Source organism: Balaenoptera musculus, chromosome 4 (assembly GCF_009873245.2).
Source record: "Balaenoptera musculus isolate JJ_BM4_2016_0621 chromosome 4, mBalMus1.pri.v3, whole genome shotgun sequence".
NCBI lineage: Eukaryota > Metazoa > Chordata > Mammalia > Artiodactyla > Balaenopteridae > Balaenoptera > Balaenoptera musculus.
This window is the reverse complement of record NC_045788.1, coordinates 98,637,014-98,655,898: the sequence shown is the minus strand read 5'-3', so window position 1 is coordinate 98,655,898 and position 18,885 is coordinate 98,637,014.

Genomic DNA, 18,885 nt, shown 5'->3' with positions numbered 1-18,885 from the left:
CTACCTTTTTTTTTTTTTTTTTTTTGGCCACACCACGCAGCATGTGGGATCTTAGTTCTGCCACCAGTGATGGAACCTGTGCCCACTGTGGTGGAAGCAGGGAGTCTTATCCACTGGACCACCAGGGAAGTCCCAAAGACTACTATTTTAAAACTATTTCATTTTTATGTCATTGTATCAATAGATTGAAAAAGTGGCCACAAATTGTATCCATCCTGTAAGCGTGTCCCTTTGCAAAGGTCACTTTGCAGTGACTCCCATGAAGAGGTAAAGTCTATTCTTCTAAACCTCAAATCTGCACTTGACCATGTGGACAATGGGATGGTAGAAATAATTACACAAGCAGAGACTTGAAAAGTGGTTGTACATTAGGGATTGCTCCCTTGCTGCTCTTGGGAACCCTGGAGCCACTGCATGTAAATAAGCGTAAGTTAGCCTGCTGGATGATGACATGTGGCCCAGTACTCATATGAGAGCCAGCTAACTACCAGATATGTGAGTGAGGCCACTGACTGCCCTCTGACCAGGAAAGCATAAGCAAGACCACCTGAGACCAGCAGCAGAACTTTGCAGCTGAGTCCAATCCAAAATGCTAACCCACAGTATCAGGAGCTGGTAAATAAATGATTGCTGTTTCAGGCAAGTTAGTTTTGGATGGTGGGCTACACAGTAAAAACTAACTGATAGAGAAATTAGTACCTAGAAATGGGTTGCTATAGTAAAATGGGTTGCAAAAACCTAAAACATGTGGCCTTGGGTCTCTGAATCGGGCAGACACTGAAAGAACTTTAAGAACCCAGTAGCAAAAATGAGAAAGAGGGTGAGCAAACTATTAGTGGTAGCTGGAAAAACAGTGAGGAAGTTACTATAACAGGCCAGAAAAATGGCAACATGTATCATGTACTTAAAAACAATCGGCACAATGGTTGCCTGCAGAACTTTGCAGAGTTTTAAAAATACATATTGCTAATGAATTATGGACCTTGCAAAATGATTTCCTGGCAAAATGTTGAAAGTGTCAATTGGTTTCATTTAGCTGCCTAAGAAGAAAGAATTTAGAGGGAATATACAGGAAATAGCAGTTTCTCATCCCTAATCTCTTTAGCCAGAAAATCCTCCAAGTGAAAGTAGCCTGAGGTGAAAGATCATATCAAGGTGTGGCTATCAAAGCTTTATTAAGTTATTTGAAAGAATTAAGGTGGCATCTAGTTGATCCTCTTAACTGTAAAAAGGTGGGGTTGTCTAAGAATATTAAGGCTGTTATCTCACAACAGACTGACACACCCACATAATTCTCTTTCTAAAGAATTGTGGGTGTGGCTTTCCTTGGACCAAGTAGACTCCAGTCAGATTCAGAGGAAAACCAAAAAGTTTGTTGTTGTTTTTTTTTAACATCTTTATTGGAGTATAATTGCTTTACAATGGTGTGTTAGTTTCTGCTGTATAACAAAGTGAATCAGCTATATGTATACATATATCCCCATATCTCCTCCCTTTTGCATCTCCCTCCCACCCTCACAAAGTTTTAAGAGCTGTACTAATGAAAGCACCACATAAAGGACTGAAGAAATTAGATTGCTCAAATGACAAAATACGAGTCCTTCCTTACGGAAAAGGAACAAAGTCTCAGAAGACAGCCAAGAGCTCAGAAGGTAGAGCTAAGAGCCCTGGAGAACAATAAAGCAGGGAGATGAAACTAGACCTAATCAAAAAATATTTCCTGCCCCCAGGATGGGAAGACTAGCAACCCATGTCCTACTGGATTTCAGAATTGTTATAGACCAGCAGCTGCTATGTGTTTCAGATCCTTCCCCTTTCTGATGGCAGTGTCTCCTGTAATGATCCTGTGTCTGCCCAGTCCTGTATATTACTGGGTGTGTTGAGGGCAGATAATCAGTCTTTTTTGGTCCATAGGTTGCCAGAACAAGAGGAGCCCCTCTGAGGATACTCATCTGATCTGATTTAGATCACAAGATTCCACACTAGCCTGATGCCATAGTTAAATGAGATCTTGAGGGTCTTACAGTATGGAAGGAATGATAATTATTTTGTTCAAAGGACAGACTGCTAGATTGCAAAAATGGCTGTAATACATTGTAGCTTCTTCCACCAAGAGATGTCTATTTCTCCACCCTTTGAATCTAGACTGGTCTTGTGACTTATTTCACCATTAGTGTGTAACAGAATTGATGTTGTACCAATTCCAGGCCTAGAGCACCTTCACTCTCTCTGATCATGTCAACCATGTGAACATACATGGGCTACCTGCTGCATGATGACAGGTATGTGGCCCAGTCACCATTGCCGCTCCAGCCAACAGCCGACCAACACAGAAGCAGTTTCTTTAGCTGCTCAGAGACACTCGAGGAAGTTAAATGAGCTAGTTGAGAAGAGCACCCAGTTGATCCCAGCCCAAATTGCTGACCTAAGAATTGTGAAATAAACAGATGGTTGTTATTTTAAGGACCTCAACTGGAGGTAGGGGAGGTTGTCATGCAGCAGTAGGTAAGTGACACAGACACCTAAATGTCACAGAGCCAGTTATCGATGTCCTGTCCTTTCTCCTCTGGTCTTCAATTCTCTCTCTGCCATAGATCAATTGTGCATAAATCGGTGGGTCTGTTTTGGGCATTGCAGTCTGTTCCAGTAGTCTATTTATCTGTGTCTACACCAGTTCGACACTATGTTATTCAATGTAGCTTGATATCTGGTGAGGCAAGTCTCCCATGACACACCATTTTCTTCTTCAGGAGAGCCTTGGCTATTCTTAACCTTCTGTTCAATTCTGTAAATTTTGGATGAGTTTATCGAGTACAATAGGAAAAAACACTCTGCTGGGATTTTTTAAATTGAAATCTTATTAAATCCAGGGATAAACTTGGAAGAATTGGCATTTTTTAAAAATTGAAGCACAGTTGACTTACAATGTTGTATTAATTTCTGCTGTACAGCAAAGCAATCAGTTATACACATATATATATTTTTTTATATTCTTTTCCATTATGGCTTATCCCAGGACATTGAATATAGTTCCCTGTGCTATACAGTAGGACCTTGTCCATCCATTCCCTAAGTAGTAGTTTGCATCTACTAACCCCAAACTTGAAGTCCATTCCTCCCCCACTACCCACCCCCTTGGCAACCACAAGTCTGTTCTCTATGTCTGAGTCTCTTTCTGCTTTATAGATTGGTTCATTTGTGTCATATTTTAGATTCCACATATAAGAGATATCATATGGTATTTGTCTTTCTCTTTCTGACTTACTTCACTTAGTATGATAATCTCTAGTTGCATCCATGTTGTTGCAAATGTCATTATTTTGTTCTTTTTTTTATGGCTGAGTAGTATTCCATGGTACCACATCTTCTTTATCCATTCATCCACCAGTGGACATTTAGGTTGTTCCCATGTCTTGGCTATTGTGAATAGTGCTGCTATGCACATAGGGGTGCATGTATCTTTTTGAATTATAGTTTTGTCTGGATATATGCCCAGGAGTGGGATTGCTGGATCATATGTGATTCTATTTTTAGTTTTCCGAGGAACTGCACACTGTTTTCCATAGTGGCTGCACCAACTTCATTCCCACCAGCAGTGTAGGAGGGTTCCCTTTTCTCCACACCCTCTCTAGCATTTGTTATTTGTAGACTTTAATGATGGCCATTTTGACTGGTGTGAGGTGGTACCTCATTGTAGCTTTTATTTGCATTTCTCTAATAATTAGCGATGATGAGCATCTTTTCACATGCCTATTGGCCATTAGTATGTTTTCTTTGGAGAAATGTCTATTTCAGACTTCTGCCCATTTTTTGATTGGGTTATTTGTTTTTTTGTTGTTGAGTTGTATGTGTTGTTTGTATATTTTGGAAGTTAAGCCCTTGTCAGTCACATCATTTGCAAATATTTTCTCCTATTCTGTAGGTTGTCTCTTCGTTTTGTTTATGGTTTCCTTCGCTGTGCAAAAGCTTGTAAGTTTGATTAGGTCCCATTTGTTTATTTTTGTTTTTATTTCTATTGCCTTGGGAGACTGACCTAAGAAAACATTGGTATGATTTATGTCAGAGAATGTTTTGCCTTTGTTCTCTTCTAGGAGTTTTATGGTGTCTTGTCTTATATTTGACTTTACTTTTGAGTTTATTTTTGTGCATGGTGTGAGGGTGTGTTCTAATTTCATTGATTTACATGCAGCTGTCCAACTTTCCCAGCACCATTTGCTGAAGAGACAGTCTTTCCCATTGTATATTCTTGCCTCCTTTGTCAAAGATTAATTGACCTTAGGTGTATGGGTTTATTTCTGGGCTCTCTATTCTGTTCCATTGATCCATATATCTGTTACTCTGCCAATACCACACTGTTTTGACTACTGTAGCTTTGTAGTATTGTCTAAAATCTGAGAGGGTTATGCCTCCTGCTTTGTTCTTTTTCCTCAGGATTGCTTTGGCAATTCTGGATCTTCATGGTTCCATATAAATTTTAGGATTATTTGTTCTAGTTCTGTGAAAAATGTCATGGGTAATTTGATAGGGATTGCGTTAAATCTGTATATTGCTTTGGGTGGTATGGCCATTTTAACAATATTAAAGGAACTGACATATTTTTGATACTGATTTTTCCTATCTACAAACATCTCTCTATTATTGAAGTGTTCTTTGGTCTCTTCTAATAAATTTTTATGTAATTTCCCACATAAATATTTTGTACATCTTTTTAAGATTTATTCATAAATACTCTGTATTTTTATTATTAATATAAGTTAGATTTAAAAAAATTTTTCCAACTGACTATCAAAGTGAAAATGACTCCTTAATTGTAATAATTTGTGGGCATTTGAATATTTTCTATTTAGTAAATAATCTAAAGAAAATAGCTCTCTCTCTACCCCTTATGATTGACAGTGGATGAGTCCAAAGCGAGATCTGCAAATACAAGAAGAAAGAGAGGGAAGAAAGAGAAATAAAGCCAAAAATGCCCCCTTCTTTCATTACAAGTTTGTAAGTCTGAAGCAGACTGAGTGGAGGCAAGGAGTAACTACTTGGATAAGAGTATGTAGTTTTGATATTACACTTGCAGGGAAAGAAGGCAAATTATTATAAGACCAGATGAAACTTTTATTTTCTAAGAGCAACTGTAGGATCCCTGGCACAACAGGACATTTGCTATCCTAAATGTCCCAATCAATGAAAACAATTTAAGCTAACAAAGAAGACAGTCAGATAGCCAACAGGCACATGAAAATATGCTCAACATCGCTAATTACTTAGAGAAATGCAAATCAGAACTACAATGAGGTATCACCTCACACCTGTCAGAATGCTATCATCAAAAAGTCTGTGAATAATAAATGCTGGAGAGGGTGTGGAGAAAAGGGAACCTTCCTACACTGTTGGCAGGAATGTAAACTGGTGCAGCTGCTATGGAGAACAGTATTGAGATTCCTTAAAAAACTAAACAGTAGAGTTGCCATATGATCCAGCAATACCACTCCTCCTAGGCATGTATTTGGAAAAGATAAAAACTAATTTGAAAAGATACATGCACCCTGATGTTCATAACAGCACTATTTACAATAAGCCGAGACATGGAGACAACCAAAGAGCCCATGAACAGACAACTGGTTTAAGAAGATGTGGTATATATATATATATATATATATATATATATATATATATATATACACACACACACACACACAATGGATTATTACTCAGACATGAAAAGGAATGAAATATTGCCATTTGCTGCAACATGGATGGACCTAGAGATTATCATACTAAGTGAAGTAAATCAGACAAAGATATGATATTATATTACTTATATGTAGAATCTAAAAAATAATACAAATGAAACTATTTACAAAACAGAAACAGACTCAGAAACAGACATAGAAAACCAACTTATGGTTACCATAGGGGAAAGGGATGGGGGAGGGATAAATTAGGAGTATGTGATTAACAGGTACAAACTACTATACATAATATAGATAAGCAACAAGGATCTACTGTATAGCACAAGGAACTATATTCAATATCTTATAATACCTATAATGGAAAATAATCTGAAAAAAACTACATGCATATAACTGAATCACTTTGCTGTACACTCAAAACTAACACAATATTGTAAATCAACTATACTTCAATTAAAACAAAAACAATTTAAGCTTTATGAAAAAAAGTATAAGATATATCTCATGTTTCTCTGAGATGGCAAGGAAACTAAAGTATCCATAAAAACCAACAGCAAAGTAAAAGTGGGAAACCTAAGAGGAAAGCAAGAACGAAAACCAGCATTTATCTGAAGGCGTCTCCAGAAACCCTGGTGGCTTTGAGTTTCGGTTTTCATGTCTGGCCAATTCTGGTGACAAATGATAAAGCTCAGGGACCTCCAAGACTGGGAGTCTAGTTAGATCACCCCATACATTGCTGAGGCCCTGTGGGGCAAATAATGGCCCTCCAAATATGTCCATGCCATAATCTCCTAAACCTGTGAGCATGTTGTTACACGGCAAAGGGGAACTAAGGTTGCAGAGGGAATTAAAGTTGCTAATCAGCTGACTTGAAGATAGATTATCCTGGATTATCCAGTGTAATCATAAGGGCCTTTTAAATGTGGAAGAGGGAGACAGAAGGCCAGAGTCAGAAAGAGATTTGAAGATGCTATGCTGCTGACTTCAAAGACAGAGAAAAGGGCCACGAATCAAGGAACGTACATGGCCTCTAGAAGCTGGAGAAAACAAGGAAACAGATTCTTGCACACAGACCTCCAGAAGCAGTGCAGCACTGCTGACATTTTAAATTTACCTCAGTGAGATTCATTTCAGATTTCTGACCCCCAGAACTGTAAGATAATAAATTTGTGTTTTTTTAAACCATGTAGGTGGTGATTATTTGTTACAACAGCAATAGAAAAGTAATACAAACCCAAATACAAATACAAATACAAATTACAAAAGTAATACAAATACAAAGGGATAATATATTTCCAGAACATTTTCAATATAGGATTGTGCGGGAAAATTATGGCTATGGAGATGACAGAATGATTTCTATAATAAATGTTAAAATGAACACAAACATACACAACCCATTCAGGAGTTTAACAAACACAAACTCTTAACTTATTGAATTGGATTTAATCAAATGAAAAGCATTATTTGCCTCTGGGAAAGGTAAGGCAAGTTTCATTAACAATCACAGGGTTTCCCTGGTGGCGCAGTGGTTAAGAATCCGCCTGCCAATGCAGGGAACATGGGTTCGATCCCTGGTCCGGGAAGATCCCACATGCCGCAGAGCAACTAAGCCCGTGTGCCACAACTACTGAGCCTGCGCTCTAGAGCCGGCGAGCCACAGCTACAGAGGCCCACGTGCCTAGAGCCCGTGCTCCGCAACAAGAGAAGCCACCGCAATGAGAAGCCTGCGCACCGCAACAAAGAGTAGCCCCTGCTCGCCACAACTAGAGAAAGCCCGCGCAGCAATGAGGATCCAATGCAGCCAAAAATAAATAAATAATTTTTTTAAAAAATTACATTTACCGGAAAGGAAGAGCTGAGTCACCATAATCCTGAAACATGAAAATGACTTCAGTCATTCTGCAGAATTCAAAACCATAAATAGAAATAGATGCCCTTGTTTGCAGTTGGTTCCTTCCTCGTCTTTCAGATGTTTTGACCTTTTGCCCTAAGCGGAAGAAGTGATTTCTGTAAGTGAAGTACGGTGGTCCCTTGGTGTCTGAGGGAGGTTGGTTCCAGGAGCCCAGCAGATCCAAATCTGCAGATGTTCATGTCCTTTATAGAAAATGGTCTAGGACAGTCAGCTATCCATATCGGCAGATGGGGAGGACCCACTGCAAATGACTCTAATTTCATGGCATTCAAAATATGAATCATGATGGTAATTTGGGGAACACTTTACCTGTAGGAAGTACAACAGACCCTTAAGTTCACAGAGTGAGAGCCCAGTACTGCTTCTGTCTCTTTTTCTAAAGTGCTACTGCTTCCATACATGAGAAGTCTTTTCATCTCCTTTTAACTCCATGGGCATTTGCTGTTACAACAAAAACCTCAGAGTTTCATACTTACCTTTCAGAGCTTATGTCTTGTGTTTTAGAACACTTTTGCTAAAGAAAAGATTCTTATGGTGGGTGGTGTACTGACTTCAAAAACATTTGAAGCAGGACTTCCCTGGTGGCACAGTGGTTAAGAATTCGCCTGCCAATGCAGGGGACATGGGTTCGAGCCCTGGTCTGGGAAGATCCTACATGCTGCAGAGCAACTAAGCCGGCGTGCCACAACTACTGAGCGTGCGCTCCAGAGCCCGCGAGCCACAACTACTGAGCCCGTGCACCTAGAGCCCGTGCTCCGCAACAAGAGAAGCCCACGCACCACAACGAAGAGCAGCCCCTGCTCTCTGCAACTAGAGAAAGCCCGCGCGCAGCAATGAAGACCCAAGGCAGCCAATAAATAAATAAAAAAATAAAAAGAGAGTAACTATTTAAAAAAAAACAACAACAACAACATTTGAAGCAAAGACAAATCAGTTGGCTAAGTGGTAAATAGGTGTTGTAAAAGGAGTCAGTGTTGGGGAGAAAGGAGCTGAAGATAAGGGTGTAACCAAGAGAACATAACATTGGCTTTATCCAGAGCTAAGAAACAGCAAATTGTATTCCTCCTTAATGCCCTTACCCTTGACCTCTGCCCCTTGCTAAGTACTCAGGGACTAATACTGAGCACTGGCAGCCTTATATCCTGCACAGCTACTCTGCAGAACCTTATCTGGGTATATTTTCTTTTTGGCATCCTCACATCCCATTAAGACTCAACTGTTATGACTTTTTCATTCCCCTGATTCCACTTCTAGCTCTATAAGGAAGGAGCTCACAAACTAATAATGTGCAATAGTGCATGTACATGATTGTAGGATTTCCCTTCCCACACAGAAGCGGATGATGACTTAGACTACTCAGTTTCTCTCCTCCAATACCCATCGACCCACCCAGGGAGTGTGTTCTCTGTCCTTGCCAAATCAGTTCCTGGAATTTATGTTGAAAGGTGGCAATGAAGGTAGAACCTGAGCAGTGGAAGGAGAAAGGAAAGAGATTAAGTTAATCTTCAAAATAAAGAGATAAAAGAATTTTGGAAATTTAGAGCAAATGAAAGATACTAGAGTAGTGCAGGTACCAGAAAACTGGGAAAAGGGGGAAACAGGTAAAAGAGTTGTTGCTGGGGGTGAGGATGGGGGTAAAAAATCAACTTTATTACACTTCTAAAAGTACGAAAATTAGAATGTAATTCCATTTTTATGACTAATGGATATTTGATCTATGCTTCTATGAATGAGACTATACACAGTCTGGACCAGAGGTTAGAATGGTTACACACTAAGTTTAGGGTGACCAACTCATCTCAGTTTGCCCAGGATTTCCCCAATTTTAGCACTGAAATTTTCACATCCTGGGACTTTTTCTCTCTTTGTGAACCCGGGATGGCTGGTTACCCCGAGTCATTAGTGACTAATAATGGCTTCAGATGTGACATTTCTTGAGAGAACAGTAAACTCTCATTTTTCCTGAGAATGGTTGCTGAGGATGAAGAGGAAACTCTGATGGGTGTTTGCAGAGAAAAGGAAGAGAAAGAAGGGAGAAGGGGAAAAGGAAGAAGGATGAAAAGAGTGTGTGTGTGTTCATAAGAAGGAATTTTGACTTAAAGCAGCTGTTCTCAACCAGGAATGCTTCTATCCTCCAGGGGTTATTTGGCAATGTCTGGAGATAGTTTTGCTGGTCACAGTTGACATCTACTGGTACCTGGTGAATGGAGGGCAGGGGTGCTGCTAAACATCCTACAATGCACAAGACAGCCTCCCACACCAAAGGGTTATCCAGCCCAAGATGTCACTAGTGATGAGGATGAGAAATACTGAGACCCAAAGGAATGCATAGTTAATAGTGGACTAGCACACATCAGAAAAATGTATGGGGGGGGGGTGGAGATTCAATCACAACATATATAGAGTGACACTGAAAAACTGACTTTGAAGTGTCTAAAATGGTAGTGCTGCTTTTCCCGACTATAAATCTTATAGTTGGCCATCTGTGTCACGAACTTTCTAAGAGATGGACCAAACCAAATCTGCCCCCAAGGACTAGATTACCACAGTCCCTGGCAATCATATATACAGAATAAGTGTTGGTGAGTTAATGTTATTAAAATAAAACACTGTTGGATGCAGACAAAATGGAAAAGGAAATTTAAGTATGAAACAATTTAGTGCTCTGCTAAAGGTTATTTTTCAGGTGGAAAAATAAATAATTTTTCTAGACCTGTGATTAGTAAAGATTATGTATTTGATGCCTGGCTCATATTGGACACCCAAATATTTGTCTAATAAGTCAAATGTTGAATAAGATGTCCCAAATTGCTGATGATGTTAATGGTTACATTTCTTGATCTTGAAGTTATTGGGTAATTACAAGTTAGGTATGGGAAGTAGTTTTTAATATGCTACAAATACCACTACTGTTTAAAGAGGCCTGCTAATCTATCAGTGGAACAAAAAAATCTTAGTGACCCTTGAACAGGTAAACATCAGGCTGGAGAATATTTGAGCACGAAGATGTAAAAGCTGTTTCCCACCTGTAGGGAGGATGGGAGAAGAAAAGTTGCAGGATCAGAATTCTGGTGATCAAAAATCCTAGTATAGAAAAAAAAAATGGGGAGTAAGCTATGTGCATGTGTGGGAAAGTGGCTGAGTGGCTGCTTTACGAGGGACAAAATGGCAACATTTGCAAAGGTTAGGATAAAAGTTTACAGTTTAAAGCACTTGGCATAGTTTACATTATTTCCAGTATATAGTTTGGCTACATCTAAAAAAAAAAAAAAATTGATGTTAATGGTTACATTTCTTCTTTCTAAGGGGTCATTGCCGCTCTTTATTTCAGCGTTCTGTTCCTGTGCTTCTGTTTTCAGCCCCTAAAAGAAATAATGAATTGCCCTCATACTCCCTCACATGGGCCCAAAGGTGCAATCATGTTTGTACAGAGCTGCCTTCTGTTGTGGGCTAGGCGGATAGAGTTCACACTGGCTGTCACAATCCTGCTTTCTTTGGAAGCTTTGCGGAGGGTAAGGTGGATGGGGTATGGGTTTCAGTCCTCTATGAGAAAGACATGAGACAATATATTGGACTTAATTTGGGCTTTTTACTGATAGCTAAGCCTGCAATAGGTTCAACCAGAGTTATCAATAGAAAAGAATTTTAGAATCATGAAAACTTTAAGCTGTAAGAAAGCTCATAATATCATCTTGTCTAATTCCCTGACTCTTGGGCATAATGTGGCATCATTCTTGTTTTATTTTTTTATGTGTTTATCTATTGATGAAGCACTTAGAGTTTATTTATTTAGTTAGTTAGTTATTATTGGAGTATACATAGTTGATTTACAATGTTGTGTTAGTTTCTGGTATACAGAAAAGTGATTCAGTTTTATAAATACACACACACACACACACACACCCACCATTTTTCAGATTCTTTTCCATTGTAGTTCATTACAAGATACTGAATATAGTTCCCTGTGCTATACAATAGGACCTTATTGTTTATCTATTTTATATATATAGTAGTTTGTATCTGCTAATCCTAAACTCCTAATTTTTCCCTTCCCCCAGAGTTTAAATAATTTTCCCAAAGTCACTTTCAAAAAGTGGGCTTTTCTAAAGAATATGAAAATTTCCCAACTAGCCACTCTAATTGAAATTAAGACTGATATATTATATATTATATATATATTATATTTCTTATATCCATCATATTAGAAAACTGAGAAAATTTAAAAATATTTACATATATTTAATTATTAATTCGATTAGAACAAAAATAAGCCCATTACCTGTTATCATAATGTACAATTTTGAAAAATAACTATCCTTTCTAAAACAAACAAAAAATAAGACAGTTCAAAGAGTGAATTGTTTTACAGTTTTGCAAATTTCTTTAATGTTTAGCTTAATAGACAACTGGATTCTCATATCTGTACTTGCATTCAATCTGGTTCTCTATACTGTTTTGGTTGAAATAAATGCAGAAACTCCAGCCATACACAGAGGAGTAATTGACATAGAAAGAGGTATTTAATATCCTTTTCAGACAACTGATATTATTCTTTGGTACTACATCAAAACTTGACTCATCTTAAAGAATAGTTGCAATGTGGAACCTGAAACAATTTGTCAAATCCATACGTGTTATAACTCATATTTTGGGTTCTTTTTTCCCAATCTCATATTTTATAACCCCTCATGTATATATATCCATGTATATATATCCATGTCATACATATATATATTTCATATACACACACGTACATGTAGCAGGCACTGTCCTAAGCTCTTTACAGGTATACCTTATTTAATTCTCACAGCAGCCTTATAAAGGTAGACATCCATACCTCCATTTTGTAAATGGAGAAACTAAGGTAAATAAAAGTAAAGTCTCAGGACTTCCCTGGTGCCGCAGTGGTTAAGAATCCGCCTGCCGGGCTTCCCTGGTGGCGCAGTGGTTGAGAGTCTGCCTGCCAATGCAGGGGACACGGGTTCGAGCCCTGGTCTGGGAAGATCCCACATGCCGCGGAGCAACTGGGCCTGTGAGCCATAATTACTGAGCCTGCGCGTCTGGAGTCTGTGCTCCGCAACAAGAGAGGCCGCGATAGTGAGACGCTCGCGCACCGTGATGAAGAGTGGCCCCCGCTTGCCATAACTAGAGAAAGCCCTTGCACAGAAATGAAGACCCAACACAGCCATAAATAAATAAATTTAAAAAAAAAAAAAAAAAAAAAAGAATCCGCCTGCCAATGCAGGGGACATGGGTTCAAGCCCTGGTCCGGGAAGATCCCACATGCCGTGGAGCAACTAAGCCCGTGCACCACAGCTACTGAGCCTGCGCTCTAGAGCCTGCGAGCCACAACTACTGAAGCCCACACACCTAGAGCCCACGCTCGGCAACAAGAAAAGCCACCTCAATGAGAAGCCCACACGCCGCAACGAAGAGTACCCCCCGCTCACCGCGACTAGAGAAAGCTCACGCACAGCAATGAAGACCCAACGCAGCCAAAAATAAATACATTAAATAAATTAAAAAAAAAAAAAGTAAAGTCTCTTCCCAGAGTTTGCCAAGGTCACATAACAAGTAGGTCTTAGACCCAGAATATGAATCCATTATGCTGTTGACCCCTACTAATACTACTTCCCTTACTATGGATGGAGTAAATACTAGAAAGTAAGTGATTATATCAAGCATATGTCATCAACCCCATTTTGCACCTAAGGAAACTGGGACCTAGACAAGCTAAGTGAGTTATCTAAGGTCACAGAGGTTGTTAAAGGCCCAAACTGGGACCTTTTGCCTTCAGTCTTCTACAATTCAAGAAATCCACAACACAGTAGTCACATAAAAAGGAGACTACAATTTCTTTGTTCATCTATGTTAGGAATAAAGTGGCTAGTATAAATGGGAAGGGTTTTCATTTTCTTCAGAAAAATATATGGACAAATTTTATTTTTCATTCACTGTTTTGGTCCAAAGTTATTGGATCAAAATTAATATTTTAATAAGCACATGCTTGCACACATAAACATGCACATAGAAACTGGCACTTTAATCCTAAATTTTTATTTAAAGGATTTAATCACAGCAAAAAAAAAAAAAACAAAAAAACTACCTCACTCAAGATTTCTTTATTAATGAGTCAAAATAGACAAAATCTAAAACAACTAGAAGAGTTTCATATATGTGCTAGAGTCAGATCTTTACAATTTACTTTCACTGGTAAAGTCACCCTTTCTGTCACAGTCTCTAACTGAAATCTGGTTCTATCCTGAGCTTCTGAACACATAACCTCCTGGGCAGGGCTTTGTATTGGGTTGCTAGAGTCTTTCTTGAGATTATTTTACATCTTCAAACCATCTAACCTTCCCCTCATGAGCAATAGTTAAAGGCCGTTTATAAAGTTACTGAAGGGACTTCCCTGGTGGCGCAGTGGATGGGACTCCGCGCTCCCAATGCAGGGGGCCCGGGTTCGATCCCTGGTCGAACGGGTTCCCCTGGTCGGGGAACTAGATCCCACATGCATGCCGCAACCAAGAGTTCGCATGCCACAACTAAGGAGCCCACCTGCTGCAAGTAAGACCCAGCGCAACCAAATAAATAAATAAATATTAAAAAAAAAGAGGTACTGAAAACAGATCAGAATGAGCCATTTCCTTCACTTACACCCTTTAAAGCTACCACATTACCAAGAATCTCCAAATTCTCTACACATTATTCATGGTCCTCATTATTCTGAGAAACTAATAAACTGCCTTCATGGACTCTCCCTTGGCTCTCATGGGCCACACAAGGTGGTTCACCATTCTCTCTAATGACCTTGTCATGACACACCACTCAGCTCTTGTTCTCTCTTCTTCTCTCACTCCACTCCCAGCCAGTCTTGACTAGTGGTGAATAATACTCACCTCAGTGTACCATGACCTCAGAAACCTGCCCACAACAAGCACCCCGCAACCATCCCCCCTTCTCTTTCCTGCATTTATACAGAAGCATATCCGTGCCTCTTTCGTACCATGAATTACTATTAAATTTGCTTGTGTGTCTGGAGCATGAGCTCTGTAAAGGCAGAGATCTATTATTCATCTTTACTTCCCCTGCACAAAGATTAGGGTCTGACGTGAAGTAGGGAGGTCTGTAGAACTATTTGGTGAAACCTGTGTTTGCTGGCTCGATCCACTTCATAATGTTACATTCCTTCCAAACTGAAGGTTCTTTTTTTTTTTTTTTTTAAATAAATTTATTTATTTATTTATTTATGGCTGTGTTGGGTCTTCGTTTCTGTGCGAGGGCTTTCTCCAGTTGCGGCAAGTGGGGGCCACTCTTCATCGCGGTGCGCGGGCCTCTCACTATCGCGGCCTCTCCCACTGCGGAGCACAGGCTCCAGACGCGTAGGCTCAGTAGTTGTGGATCACGGGCCCAGCTGCTCCGCGGCATGTGGGATCTTCCCGGACCGGGGCACGAACCCGTGTCCCCTGCATTGGCAGGTGGATTCCTAACCACTGCACCACCAGGGAAGCCCGAAACTGAAGGTTCTTAGTCTAATAGAAAGAATGAAGCCTGGGATTCATTCTCTGGTCTGCTAGACATAGGACTTTAGGTAAATTATTTAACCTTTCAGCATCTGTTTCTGTGAGAGTTTTGGAAAAGTAGTAGATAGTATATTGAAAATATATAAAGTACCTATCATTGTGACACATCGTAGGAATTCACTGAAGTGTGGCTATTATTTATTTTGTTCCTGTGGCCCCTGATGGTCACACCCCTACTAAAGGTTGTGTGTGTGCACGTTACACACCTAGCTGGAGAGAGGGCAGCTATCACCTGATCAACACAACATGGTCTTTAGAAAATTTCCTGGCCCTAACTTCCCACTAGGATCAGTTACTAATCAATGACACTATTTAATATTGCCATAATCCTTTGTGCCCTTATTTCAGTGATAGTCATAACCTACGGAGGTTATATTTTTCTTTCTTTGTCTGAAGATTTCTTGTTCTGACATGCTTGCTATTTCACACTGAAATTATTCTGTACGTGTATAAAAGAATCAAACTTTAAAATGTAGAGGGCTTCCCTGGTGGTGCAGTGGTTAGGAATCCGCCTACCAATGCAGGGGATACGGGTTCAATCCCTGGTCCGGGAAGATCCCTCATGCAGCGGAGCAACTAAGCCCGTGCACCACAACTACTGAGCCTGCACTCTAGAGCCCGCGAGCCACAGCTACTGAGCCCACGCGCCTAGAGCTCGTGCCCAGCAACAAGAGAAGCCACCGCAATGAGAAGCCCACGCACCGCAACGAAGAGTAGCCCCTGCTCACTGCAACTAGAGAAAGCCGGCGCGCAGCAACGAAGACCCAACCCAGCCAAAAATAAATTAAAAAAAATATACATATAGGGAACGTTGTCTTTTCAGAACCAACCCTTAAGCACTGACTAAATGCGGAAACTTAAATTTTCTTATCATTATAAATGCACGGTAGCACTCTCTCTATATATATATCTCCCATTCATAAAAAGTAAATAGGTTTCTTTGCTTTGAACTGAGAGATACTTTGGTTAAAAAGCATCAGTTGTGAGTAAACCTTACTTGCTTTCACAATACAGAGAACTATCTGGGCCTCCATTAGTTTAGATGGTCAGATAACTGATCACAGGTTAAATGCTGAGGGCAAGAGAATGACCATTTATTGCAGCCGCCAGACAGAGAAGAGTGCCTGTCACGAAACAGATAAGAAAACTCTATGAACAAATGCATCTTCTCCAGCACTCAGCTATTACCAAGCCCAGAAGGAATTTGGACCTAGGCTTGGCTGATGCCAAAGCCCGTGATCCTCTTACTCTTGCCCCTCCCTGTCTCTGGAAGGCAGGATGCAGTATGTGAGTGGTCCTTCTGACGTGTTGTCCAGCTGCCATTCCTCATATCACAAAGTACAAAATCTATAACCCGTTCCCCTTCTCACTACAATATTGGTAACCCAATTTGTCACTCTACCAGAACTACAGAAGGAAGGGAGGGCTTAAAAGAAATCATCCCCCAAAAGAAATTTCTATTATCTCAAGTATATTTGGAGCTAACTGGAGACTAGAAAGGCAGGTAGTTTCTCGTACATCTATAGATAAGAGTGACCCTGGTAAACCATTTCCTGAAAACAATTTTTTGGTGCTGATCTGAAAGTGAGTGGTTCTGTTTGGTCTCGTGTTGGTTTGTGGGTGGTTGGTTTAGGATGGGGATGAACCATTTTTTCTTTTAAATATTTATTTATTTATTTTGGTTTCTCTGGGTCTTAGTTGCGGCATGCGGGATCTTCATTGCAGCATTTAGGATCTTTAGTTGCTGCGGTATGAGGGATCTTTTTTTAGTTGCAGCACGTGGGTTTCTTAGTCACAGCATGCGGACTCTTAGTTGTGGCATGAATGTGGGACCAGGGATCGAACCTGGGACCCCTGAATTGGGAGCACGGAGTCTTACCCTCTGGACCACCAGGGAAGTCCCGGGATGAACAATTTTATACTTAAGGGGCTGGGGGTGAAGATCACTGCCTTCCCCCCTCCTCAGGCTTGTCAGACTGGCTTGTTGGAAGGGATGGTGAGCTTGTCAGTTGCAGGCAGCAATTTTTAGGCTGTATGGATTGTAGAAGGGATTTGAGTTAATCCATTATTTCCCAAACTTGACCTCCCTCTGCCAAACTTCTATCTGGCTAACCCTCTAATTTCCCTGGGGGTTTTCCTTTTTTAACAAAACGACTTTGTTTTGATTTAGCCTAGGACTAGGCTTGGGTCTTAGGGAGGAAACGCCTTTAAACAATTTGCATTTGAAATGAGGAAGTGAAAAAAAGAAAAAAAAACAAAAAAACGAAGAGGCAAAGCCAGCTGTTTCCTACAAACCCTTGATAACGTGCAGCTGTTCATTGTCCTTCTGCCCCAGTGGAAACTGGCTTCCGTCCTGGCCTTGTCTGCTGCTTTTCCAGCCTCCCTCACCTGTCCAGACAGCTGTAACCTCCCCACTGTCATTACCCCCGCAAGGTAAGATTCTGAGATACGTGTGTGACCTCTGGGACAACTCGGTCTTTACTCAGTTATGAGCAAAGCTACACTTTTCTTGCAATGGCTGTGATAGGTGACACTTTACAAACGCTGCCTCCTTTAATCCTCAAAGTTCCCCAATGAGGAAGACTGTATTATTATCCTCCTTTCACAGAAGAGGGAAGCGAGACTTAAGTCGTGTGTCCAAGTCATTTTTCTGATTCCAAGGCCTGTTCTCTGAACCAGAGGGTTTCAAAATGTCTTCCCATCAGCAGAGTGCTTGTGAGGAACAGAGATTTCCAGGCAGCCAGCTCAGACATCCTGACTGAGTAAACGTGGAGTGAAGCCGGGCAATCTGTTTTGACGTCTCTGATGAAGGCAGGATTTAAATCTTTCCAGTGGTGTTCTCCGTCTTTATATGGCCTGCTTGGTGCAGCCCCTTCACACTTCTCAGTGCTGATTAATCACTCCCTCTGGGTTCTCAGAGCACTCTGATCCCACGGCTAGTATAGCAGGAACCACGGTGTGTTAAAATTAGCTGGTTTTAGTTCTGTCTTCCTGACTAGTTGGGAGCTACTTGATGCCGAGGATACTGTTTCTTTTTGACTTCATCTTCCTGAATTGCTTCTTCCACTGATCTTTACATAGCTGGGTTCTCCTTATTATTGAGGCTTCAACTTAAAAGTTTCCTCCTCAGAGAACCTTTTATAATGACCTTAAGAATTAATTCAGCTCATGCAGCTCAATATTAAAAAAACAAACAACCCAATCCAAAAATGGGCAGAAGACCTAAATAGACATTTCTTCAAAGAAGATATACAGATTGCCAACAAACACATGAAAGGATGCTCAACATCACTAATCATTAGAGAAATGCAAATCAAAACTACAATGAGGTATCACCTCACACAGGTCAGAATGGCCACCATCAAAAAATCTACAAACAATAAATGCCAGAGAGGGTGGAGAACAGTATGGAAGTTCTTTAAAAAACTAAAAATAGAACTACCATACGACCCAGCAATCCCACTACTGAGCATATACCCTGAGAAAACCATAATTCAAAAAGAGTCATGTACCACAATGTTCATTGCAGCTCTATTTACAATAGCCAGGACATGGAAACAACCTAAGTGTCCATCGACAGATGAATGGATAAAGAAGATGTGGCACATATATACAATGGAATATTACTCAGCCATAAAAAGAAATGAAATTGAGTTATTTGTAGTGACGTGGATGGACCTAGAGTCTGTCATACAGAGTG